This window comes from Diuraphis noxia, unplaced genomic scaffold, assembly GCF_037042655.1.
Source record: "Diuraphis noxia isolate RWA-SAM2 unplaced genomic scaffold, SU_Dnox_SAM2 contig0001, whole genome shotgun sequence".
Classification (NCBI taxonomy): Eukaryota; Metazoa; Arthropoda; class Insecta; order Hemiptera; family Aphididae; genus Diuraphis; species Diuraphis noxia.
The window spans coordinates 48,021,288-48,033,113 of NW_028301711.1; the positions used below are offsets into that span (position 1 = coordinate 48,021,288).

At 25.8% G+C, this 11,826-nt stretch overlaps 2 pseudogenes; one reads left to right on the plus strand and one right to left on the minus strand.

Annotated features, from left to right (window-relative positions):
* Nucleotides 1-1,895: 1,895 nt before the first annotated feature.
* On the plus strand, nucleotides 1,896-4,234 carry LOC149060800 (uncharacterized; annotated as a pseudogene).
* Nucleotides 4,235-8,045: 3,811 nt separating this feature from the next.
* On the minus strand, nucleotides 8,046-11,490 carry LOC149060801 (nurim homolog; annotated as a pseudogene).
* Between the last annotated feature and the right edge of the window lie 336 nt (nucleotides 11,491-11,826).

Below are 11,826 nucleotides of genomic sequence, written 5' to 3' on the forward strand. Positions count from 1 at the left end.
ACCTGTTTATTTTGATTGTAATTGTACAAGAATTGAATCACATTTTATGTGCCATCAAACATATATAAAAATAATGATCAATATTGAGTTAAAGTGATGGAAGTAACAATAATTCCAAAAGTTTCATCAAAACGTTGTTATTAGGTCGAACGCATTAAATGATTGCAAATAAATCTGAGAAATTATTTATTATTGAATAACACTCATTATCATTAATACCATGAATTCATCCGCTTTACATAATTGTTGTTGATCCAGCATTTCCATTCATGTTCTTAGTTGAATATCAGATTTGTGATTGACATAAGCGATTGCACTAGAAAAATAATTGTTTTATTATTTCGGTAACACACATGAGGGTAAATTATAATTAATACTGTGGTGATCCCATAGGCGTGCACAGATTTTCATTGCAGATGCAGCATATAAAATTAAGCAGCCCATTTTTTAACAATCGGCCAAATAAATGTTGAATAGTCAAAATAATAATTATTGATCATATTATACACAGGCAGTGTTATTGTTACCCAAGTGGTTTTGATAATATCATTTTTTTTTTTAACAATTAACAAATCTTTACATACAAAATTTAAGGAAAAATTTGTTCACTACTTTTGAAAACACCAAGTTACAATTACTATCAGACTTAATTATTTATAATATAAAATAATTATATTATTTATGGTTCACATCAATTTTATTTACTTTATTAATTATTATAATTTATATTAAATTATTAAATAATGAATTGCCCCAACCGGCCCATAGACTAATCAATCAGCCTAAAAAATGTGGCAGATGCAGCATATGAACCTTCTGCTGCACCCGTGCGCACGCCTATACTCCCCTTCAACCAAAAGAGATAATTATATATTTTGGTACAATTAAATGTAAAGTGTTCACTATACTAAGAGCTATGATATGTGTTTTAAGATTATACATATTACATTTATTTAATTTAGAGTACCCAATTGAATCATGTGCTGTATGGCAATTTATACAATATTAAAACTATATTTGATAAATCCCACCTCAGTTTAAATCAATTTTTAATTTAGAAGGATTGATAAAATATGAATTTAATTTAATAACTGTATACGTATATATGATTGAATATTAAATCTATTATTTATTTGTGATTATATACTTATGAATCTTTATATTGTATTTATTATATTGTATATTTTATATAAACTTCATTATTTTATTATATATATAAAAATTATATAAAAACCTACATTGTTTTACCTATATAATTTATATTTCTTTATGTTTAATACAATTTAAAAACATATACTAAATAAAATAAAATTTATTAAATATTTAAATGAACGATAGTTTTTTTTTTTCATTACCTAAAAACCTATAAATTATTTGAAATTTGCTTACCACTTTTTGATGCAGCAATAATAATTTCAGTTATTATATGATCAGAAAATTTATTGAAATTATAAAATAAACCTATTTGTTGGATATGAACAGATTATTTTTTTATCAGTAACAAATATGTTTTATTAAAATGATAAAATTATTAATCTTGACAATAATTTTCTTTTGATTTGTTCATCAAATAATGTATCTTATTAATAATATATTTTATTGTATTGATCAGATATTTTTTTTAAATAGTGTTAGCCATGACAATATTATGTGATCAAATTAATAATGTAAATTTAATCAATATGATAATATATTTGTTATTTTTCAAGATGTTCATAAATTGACACTTTAATGTTGTTAGTTGGACAAATCTGTTTGTTAACTGAACAGTGACAAATATTGTGTTGATCAAATCTATATTTTTATCAATAATACCAAGGTTTTTTTTCCTGTGTGTATCAGGATCACTGTGTCTATTTCAAATGCGACCTTATATCCTAGTCCAAGGTAAGGTTATGTATGGAGCTTCATCCAGTCAAACTAAGTGTAAGTAAAATATTAATAATTGTAAATTGATATATATTTAAGTAAGCTCGTGAATTTTGACCGCAACATAAAATTTTGACCACAACATAAATATATTTTGTTAATTTAAATCGGTTATTAGTTATTAATTTCAAAAATGACACATGGTGTAAAGTCTAAAAATAAAGAACAAATTAGGGATACAATTTTTTGATTCACAAGATTTTCATATTAATGATTTTTTATGTTGTAAGTTATGGAAGTTTGACAACGATCCTGCTTTATCATTGTTTTCATTTTTCTAAGTCCTTTTTCCAAGTTTTAATATGAAAAATCAAAGTATTGTAATGGTTTGTTGTGTTTTTGTTTGTGACGATAACAAATGCATTAGCTTCCATGTGTTTGTAATTCAAACACTGACCAACTTCTTGATCCACCTGGCAGTCTTTATTGTGTCATGATTTGAAGCAGTATTTATTATCGACTGATAGAAAATGTTATATAATATATACATATTTATAAAGATTATAATTTATAAGTTATTTAATCAAATGAGTGCAGAATTTGAGCATAAAAGTTTGTATTTTCTTAGAAATAAATAATATTATCAAAAATGTTGTAATTGTACCCAGACTCCCCTACAGTATCCTTGCTGTATTCATTTAATATAATACATAATTAATAATTATTTACATTTTACACATGTATTTCAGATACCATAAGAATTTTAAGAAATCACAAAAAATTATATTGATCAAGGTATATGAAATTTTATATGGCTGATGCCAAGTTTTGAGAAGAAAAAAAAACAAAAATATCAATTCTAAATTTATATCTTATAATGTATTGGTGTAATCATTTAGTTTATTTTATTTTACATAGTTAAAGTTAATATTTTAATTGTTTGTTTATATGGAGTAAAACTAAGTTCTAAATCACAATTTGGTGTTACATAACAGATTTATCCAATCTTACGCCTACCATCATTAAGACTTTAGGAAATAGAATTCAATCAGTGTCATTAAGATATGCATTATATATTACTTATGGAGCTAATTATTATTTGATCGTTTGATTATTTTATAATTTATTGTAAACATATTATAATATTATATTTATTTCAGTTACCTTTATAAATAAATTATTTATTCATGTTTCATTAAAAAAAAATTGTAACCAATTAGAGAGTTAAATCATTTACCTTTTACATAAAAATTAATAATGAATATATAAGTGTAGGTACACTTGCAAGTAATTTACCAAACTAAATTGTTGTTCCTATTTTCTTTGAAATTAGGTTTCATATAGGTATAATAAAAAGTCAAGTTTTTGTTACAAATAGGACACACTATCAATATATGCACGTGAAAATATTAAAAAATGTGGTTGAGTAATTTTGTGATTAATATAGCACTGGGTGTAATTAATGAGAGAAACATATTGCGAGTTTATAAATAAAATAAAAAAATATTGAGCTGTGATGTAACGGGTCATTTAAATAATGATCCTTCAAAAAAGATTTAAAATTTGGATACTATACTTGTTCCAAAAGAGAATTTACTTGTAATGCCATTACATGTAAATGGAAATCATTGGGTAATTATGTTTGCAGACTTTGATAATCAATTATATTTCTTTGACCCATTCGAAACTATGGAATATAATAAATGTAGACATAATTTTGTGTCCATACTAAGTGAACTGAAAAAAAATCATGTGTACGGGGAGATAGGAAATGCGTGGCCTGAGATGAATTTTCAACTATTTTCTGATTATTCTAAACTAACTGATTGTTATAACTTATAACTGTGGAGTTTATGTGTTGTACTATGCAGAGTGTATGATGAAAAATAAGATTAACAACGTAAAATTCAATAAAGAATTCAGCCCAGGAAATGATATTTAGAAAGGTGTTAAAAGATCTATTGTTGGAAAAATCTGATTTCATGAGAGATATTTGTTTGTATTGTGGGTTAGGAAACCACAATAAAAAACCGCGCCAAAATGCAGTACCTCCAGTTTTGTTGAATACAATGCTAAGGTGGTGTGGAAATCTGTTAAAATGTTTAAATATACTGGTATATATTTAACTTAGATAACTGTCTAGATACTGTACGTGTAAGTTCTGAAAACCAGATTTCACTTGTCATCCAATCTAAATATATATATATAATATATGTACATAATATAGACATAAAAATTATATTCTTTTGGTTATCACCAACTAGTTATTGTTATTTCCATTACTACATAGAATTATGACACTGCATCAGTTACTTTTTCTAATTCACTGTTTAATACCCAATATGATGGCCAACTATTTGGATAATAAAATTTTTGTGGTCCAACTAATACACATTGACATGATCCTTCAACAAACAAATTATGTTTCAATTATTTTGAGACATTATATCTAAAAATTAATAGGTCATATTCTCAAAAATATACAAAAAATTGATTCTGGATAAACATGTTTTATGTATGTTGCGACTGGGCTAGAGATAAAACAAACAGTGCGGTAACATCCACTTAAGGATATTATAGATTTTATAAAATACATACAAATTTAAGAAATATTCATTAATATCATATATATATTATATACCTTATGTCCTTATGAGTATACATAAAAATCAAAAGATTAATTTTCCTCTTACATATTATATTCATTAAACTTGCACAATTATATGAATTTTGGAGATTTAATAAAAACATAATTTTTCTTTCTTGAATAATTCTATAAAAAAAATATTAATTGCAATTACCTAGTTAACTAATAACATTACGATTTTAAGATTACCTTAACTCTTAAGTGTTATTCTTATTACATTTCTAGTGTGTTTTCTTGATTGAACTTCCATAATTAGGTAATTGCACGGATCACGGCTAATCATTACAAAAACAATTTTATGTTAAATTGACTGTAAAACACTAAAATGTCACGGACCAAGATACTAAGACTAAATAGTAAATACCACTTATAGTATAACTATACTTAGTATAGAAGTCTGTGCTAAATAGTAAATACCTACCAAAATGTAGATCATACTATCATAGTATTTTAGTTCGTGATTAATATACTGAGTATAGATTACGATAATTCCGTTATCAAAATATAATGATTAAACAACTATTGAACAGTGTAGCCGCAGAATTGATTGAAACCTAGTTTTATTCAAAATATTATTCAAAATTAATCCATTCTACCCGCCAGGATGGAAATTAAAAAAAAAAAAAAACATTTATTAAAAGGTTTGTTTGCGCCGTTACCGATCCTGTGATTATTGCGATTGTCAGCAACAGCATTTGTGTGGTGGATGGGAGCGGGAGGGGTTACCCACAGTGTAAACTTTAATATACAACATAATATTATAACTAATCTTACGGACGCAGTGCGACAAGGGTATATTATACACAAAAAATATGTATAATAATAACAATAATAATAGTAAGCAATAAGCATCCTGGACATTATGACACAAATAATAATAATAATAATAAATCAAAACTTGTGATTTTTAGAAACATTAAACAATAATAAAAATAAGACCGGAACTGAAACTTGGTAGGACTTTTCAATCATCGACATACATCACTAGTGTGTTCTACAAAAGTTCGAAATATGTCACGCACACACACCGGTAGAAAAACGTGAGACTTGAGCTGTATGACAGACCAACTAAATGAGTAAATTAATATTGAATTAATTTTGATTTTTAGCAATGGATTTTATGAAAATTGAATTAGTTATAAAAAAAAGAAATTTAACAGTAGCAATAGATTTTTTTAAATTTGAATAAGTAATAAATAAAGAAATTGAACAGTGGCAATAGATATTTTCATAGGTCAGAAAAGTACAAAATACATTAATCAAACAACAATATATATTTGATAATCGGATAAGCAATATAATTTAATTAACACACAATTGGACGTTAGCAATAGATTTTCAGGGTTGAGATAGACAACTGACAACTTGAGTACAAATTGACGATTAACAATAGATTTTTGGGAACCCTTGAATACTGTAATCAAATATTTCTAGCGGGACGTACATATCACTATATCAGTCATCAAGATAGTTTATGGGAAAAAAGCACAACTCACAGGACTATCCGAGGAACGAGAGAACCTTTTTCCGTTCAATGTTGACTGTTGTTACGGTGTTGTACGATTGAGAATGATTTTTCGAGCGACATTGTCATTTATCTTAAATTTTAGAAAACATTTTTAGGGCTGGGATTTTGATGCATCTTTTTTTGGTGTATTGAACTGTTACTGATTTTTTTTGTTTATAATAATTGTTTTGATTTATGATTTTGGTATGAATTGATTTTTTTCAATATTTTTAATCTTAAACTGACAAATAAAAATAAAAATATGTTATAAATAAATATATATATTTTTTGATTTTAATATTTAAAAAATGCCTTAAGCTGACAAATAAGTGATAAATGTATTGATTTTACAATGATGTGTGTGTTTATTTTTATTTATCAAATTTAATTTCACATAAGTTTATTATTCTGTAACCAAAAACTCAAAGAAATATAGTAATTGATATCTATTAAATATATTGTATATTTTGTATTTTTAATAATGTGGCAACGTTGCAAAAGTTAACAGGTAAAAACATTCTCAATCGTGTCATTAAAAAAGGTATGGCTGATAAGGACCATTCTCAAACGTGTTATACCCTTTATTGTCCCGTAGATTTTTAGTTTTTACCTTTAAATGGTAAATGGGGTAACAGGGGCGCATGAATACGACGTCATCGTTGCGTTGCAGCTGCACAACATAATGCCAGCGTTGCGGCGGCGACCGGCGCTCGTCTACAAAGAATTACAGCTGCAAGTGTCTACTAAGTTCCTGATGATGGCTGGTACGATACAAAACTGCTTGTAAAATATTTCACAAAAAAAAAATTGAGCCAGCCGAAGGAATAAAAATAAATAAATGTTATCACAAAAATATTGGTCATCTATACAAAAAACTACTATAAATAAGTTAGATTAGTTAGAATTAGAAAAGTTAAATTTTAACTGTATTATATCAGCACTATACTATACTCCGTGTCAAATAAGAGCGCACCGGCCGGCCACAGGCAAAACCGGTTTTGTTACGTAAAATTGGTGCGCTCTTATTTGGTACAAGGTATAGTATACTGACTATACTGTATCAGCCATCATCACATATTATACCATCATAAACAATTGTTACCAATTGGCAATTAGTCTGTAATAAAATAACTTATAGTAGTCAATAGATATATTATTATGTCACATACATGTTGTTCGATACCTAGACTACTAAGTACCTATATTTAATAAATTAAATTGAATATAAATTTCCTAATAGACTCTAGTATAATACAGAATTGTAGCAAGAAACAGAAACGACCCTAGCAGTAAACCAAATTTGTGTCCCTCATTAAATTACGCTTAAAATAAAAAACCGACAGGTATTATTTTTAATTTTGTAGATTATAATATTTGAATTGAGAATGCCACTCGATTGCGCCTTTGATATAATTTTGCCCCTGGCAAATGGTGCCTACGACGCTGGTATTATATCCCACTTAGACTTGAGATTGGTAGGTATTACTCTGGGTACTCATTGTTAGTTGATACTTTGATAGCACAAAAAGAATAGCTTTAAAATAAAAAGTTGAAAAATGTTGGAGATACATCAGAAAATGTGTGGTGGGTTTAGTTTCGTTGATAAATAGATGAATTTTTAAAGTTTTTTCTCATGACATACGATTATTTAACACCGGTCGTCACTTCTTCATCAGACAAATTATGTAATATGATATATATTAATTATTAGGTAGTTAATCAATTTGTTATACACGAAAAACACGAGTTTAAATTATTTTAATGACACGAACAGGAAAATGTACTAATTTTTTTTTTAAACAAGACACATCGAGTTTCCACAACGATTTGTATTCGTTAATAACATAGAAAGATAACTATGACCAAAGTGGATTCGATTATTTTTATATTTTTAAATTATTACAAAACAAAGTATTACAAATAAATATTATATAATTAATTATAAAATTTTTATTTAATCAAAAATATAGAAATTATTTTTTTTTTAACTGAATAAATCAAAACAATTATTGGTTGCTCAGATATTGAATAATATACTTTTCTGACATAAATTAAGCCACTGTATTCCCTACCAATGAGATGATATGAAATCAACAGTATAACATAAAATATTTTTAAATATCACCGCATACGCATTTTTTCCTTAAACCTACAAATTACAATTTGTTATATTGTGAGTAAAACTCAATATTGAAAACATATAAGGCCTTTAAATGTAATAGTAGATGTATAGGACTGTAAATATTATCTAATTAACGATACAATTTATTTTAATGGTGAAAATGTTATCCTCTCTGAATAATACATCCATGTCTTTTTTTTCTCAATTTGTTTGGCAACATAATTTATATCTCTATCGTCTGTTTGATTACATGACAATATTCCTATGGTCCAAACTACAGCCAATAACAATCTATCAAAACTGTGAAAATTATTTTACTTATTACTTATTATGTGATCCAATAAATAATATATGGTACCTATAATACTGAACGTACCTCATTAATTTTTGAGACCATAATTAGAAGACATGAGGAACTTGGGAATCCCATATTTGATAATAATCGATCAAATTGTCGGGATTTCAACGAACAATAATTTTCATTAATCAAATAATAATAAAAAATCTGTGGAAAAAAATTTATCGATTACAAAACTATTTAATAATTGAAAATTCGTACTACATATTTTACTACATTTATGTATTTAAGCTTATACTAGAATGTGCATAATACCTATTATGAAAAATAAATTGTCTAATATAGGTATGAAACGTATTTCAATATATTAGTAAATAATTGATTATTTACATGAACTTAAAATAATATTCTTTCAATATATTTAATATTTATGGGATAAAATTCATGTTAACATATTTTACATAGATTATGTAATTGAAAATAGAGCCCTTCGCAAATTTTAAAACCCTTAAAAATGTAAATTATAAAAAAAAATAATTATAAATGTTGTGCATTATAATGTTACATAAATAAATAATAATGATAATAGTGAATAAAAAATAGATAATAGTATGTGAACATTATGATGAAAGACATATATTTTAATCAATACAATTTACCATACCTAGTGAGAAAGCTGAATAATCAACAGAATAATAAAAAAAAAAGTAGTGTATTATTATATTAACAAATTTTTGTATATTCTAATTTTGTGCATCTTAAATTCTTAATTGTTTTTTTTTAATTATCTAATGTATTGATAGAAATGTTTTAAAAGTTGAATGGATGTTTTATAGTTTATGAAATAAGCAGGCATAGGAATAGGCAGGCACCAACTTGAGAATTATGACTGCGAGAATTATGTACGGAGTAAATAACAACCGGGATAACAACATAGTTTTTAAAGATAATCAAAATTAGAGAAAACATTTTTTAGTGTTTATTCAAATAATTTTAAAATGATAAATTGAAATTAATCCATCTAATTTAATTTAAATATAATAAATTCATTTATTTTACTTTACCGGGTTGAGTCCTATTATCTCGGTAATATCAATTGCTAACATAATCATAAATAATATAATCCACATGGAACAATGCAAATAAAAGAAAATAATTTCAGCATAATTTATTATGTTCAGATTCCACAAGCATATCTCGGGAATTTCTTGCCAAAAGCCAATAACTCCCTAACAAAAATATGTTTATACCTAATTACATGATACCGAATTATTGTACAAAAAAGAAAAAAAATTGTTAATTAGTAACTAGTTTTTACGTTTAAAATAGTTGAAAGCAAGACAATTTTAGTAAATTTGAAATAACAATCAGGCAATCCACATGAGTTGCCAATACGTTTAATGACAACCCCAACTATTGAAGGTAAATATAAATAACAAGTTGCGATTGTCCAGTTCACAATTATCCTAAAATAAATACCTAAAACAATTGGGTTTTTAAAATATAGTTAGTCATAAATCATAATATACATCCACATATAAATAGCATACAAAATGTACTATAATAATTAATAGGTAGGTTTATAAGAATTACAATCTTTTTTTACAATTTATTATATGAACTTATTGAAAAGTCAATTAACATATTTACAAAACAAAAATAATAATGAACAAAAAACGATATTGAAAACTGAATATATATATATATATTAGGCGCAAATCGTGAAGCATTTAAAATTCAAATTTTGACAATATTTGGTATAAAAATTGAATATAAATAAAACCACAATAAAAATATCTCGAACATTTAAATTAGGTGATGAAACATGAATCATGATGCTCTCATGATAAAAACATTATTTTTTATAACACCTACCAAAAGACAATGTTGTGAATAATTTATCTAAATCAAGATTATAAATATATGAAGTATTAATAATAATTAATGGACTTGTAAATTCTTAAATTTTTAATTGATATAATTATACGAGTATAACCTACAAAAGGAATTTTTAATAGAAATATTATTTTAAAGATACACATTTATTCACAACTGATTGAATTGTGTAACTTAAAAATAAACATTATTGACTTATTCTCCTGTTTTACTACTTACACCAAGTATATAGTTTCTGTGGTGGATAATTTTAATTACTAGTGGCAGTAGGTGCATTGTTTATTAGATATTATTATTAAGTGTTTGGTTATTATAGTACTTTACTACTGATAATAAATCTTATATAAATATTTTGTGATTTTTATTGTGTTATATGTGTTGACTTTATTGTATTATATTTATGTTACTAATACTGTTTAAAATTCTAAGAGTTTATAATGAGTCCATCAGTAATAACATAAAAATATAATTACAATCATATAGATGAACATTAAATATTAATTAGCTGAAGTCAGGAGACTTAATATTTTAAAATTTAATTCAATGGATATAATATATACTCTTAGGTACTTTGACCTATAACTGGCTAGCTTAAATATGTATTTAGTAAACAGTTAATTAAATTAACACATATTATAATTTACAAGGGGCAACTTCATTTGTCTATAATTGTCTATTATATTTCATTCTCCAGATCTCTCCCTGGAATGCTATACCAATAGATAACAATTAAAAATTAAGAATACTGCAGGTTCGTAACACACACCAACAACCCCAACTTCCGACTTACTTGAACCGGATGGTAATAAATCATTATCGGATGGCAGCGCAGTGTTGAAACCGACGAGGAAAAGGCCGAAACGCAAGACGGACACAATAGTAACGTAAATGCCGGTGATCACGGAGATTATAGCTATCGATATACAACAGATGCTACCATTGCTACCGCGTCCTCGGAAAACTGTCGTATTACCCATATCCATCGTCGTCCGCCAAACACGAACCATCTGAACTTGTTGAAGAACTAAAATGATATATTAATTGCACACATCGTTATATTACGTAGTAGTGCAGCACGTCCTGTATAATATCGAGATCTATTAGCAATAGTAAAATATTTGAGTATTGTGTTATTAACTATTAAGTACCTAATGTTTATCAATGTCGAAAAACAATTTTTAATATTTTTATCACTTATTATTAGTAGAATAGTTGGGTTGAAGTATGGCTTTTGGGTCCGAGAAAAATATCCGAAAAAATTACAAGTCCTTATCATAATTTAGCAATCAGTGTGACCGCCCGAAGAAATATTAAAACTATAATTAAAATATATAATAATAATATATAAGTATATTATATAGTATATTATTATTATATTATATATTAAGTTAATTTGCATAGTATAATATTACGCACTATTTTAATATGCTAAATATTCAAATTACGTGAAATTCCTATACTTCCTATATTATAATAACTATAATAAA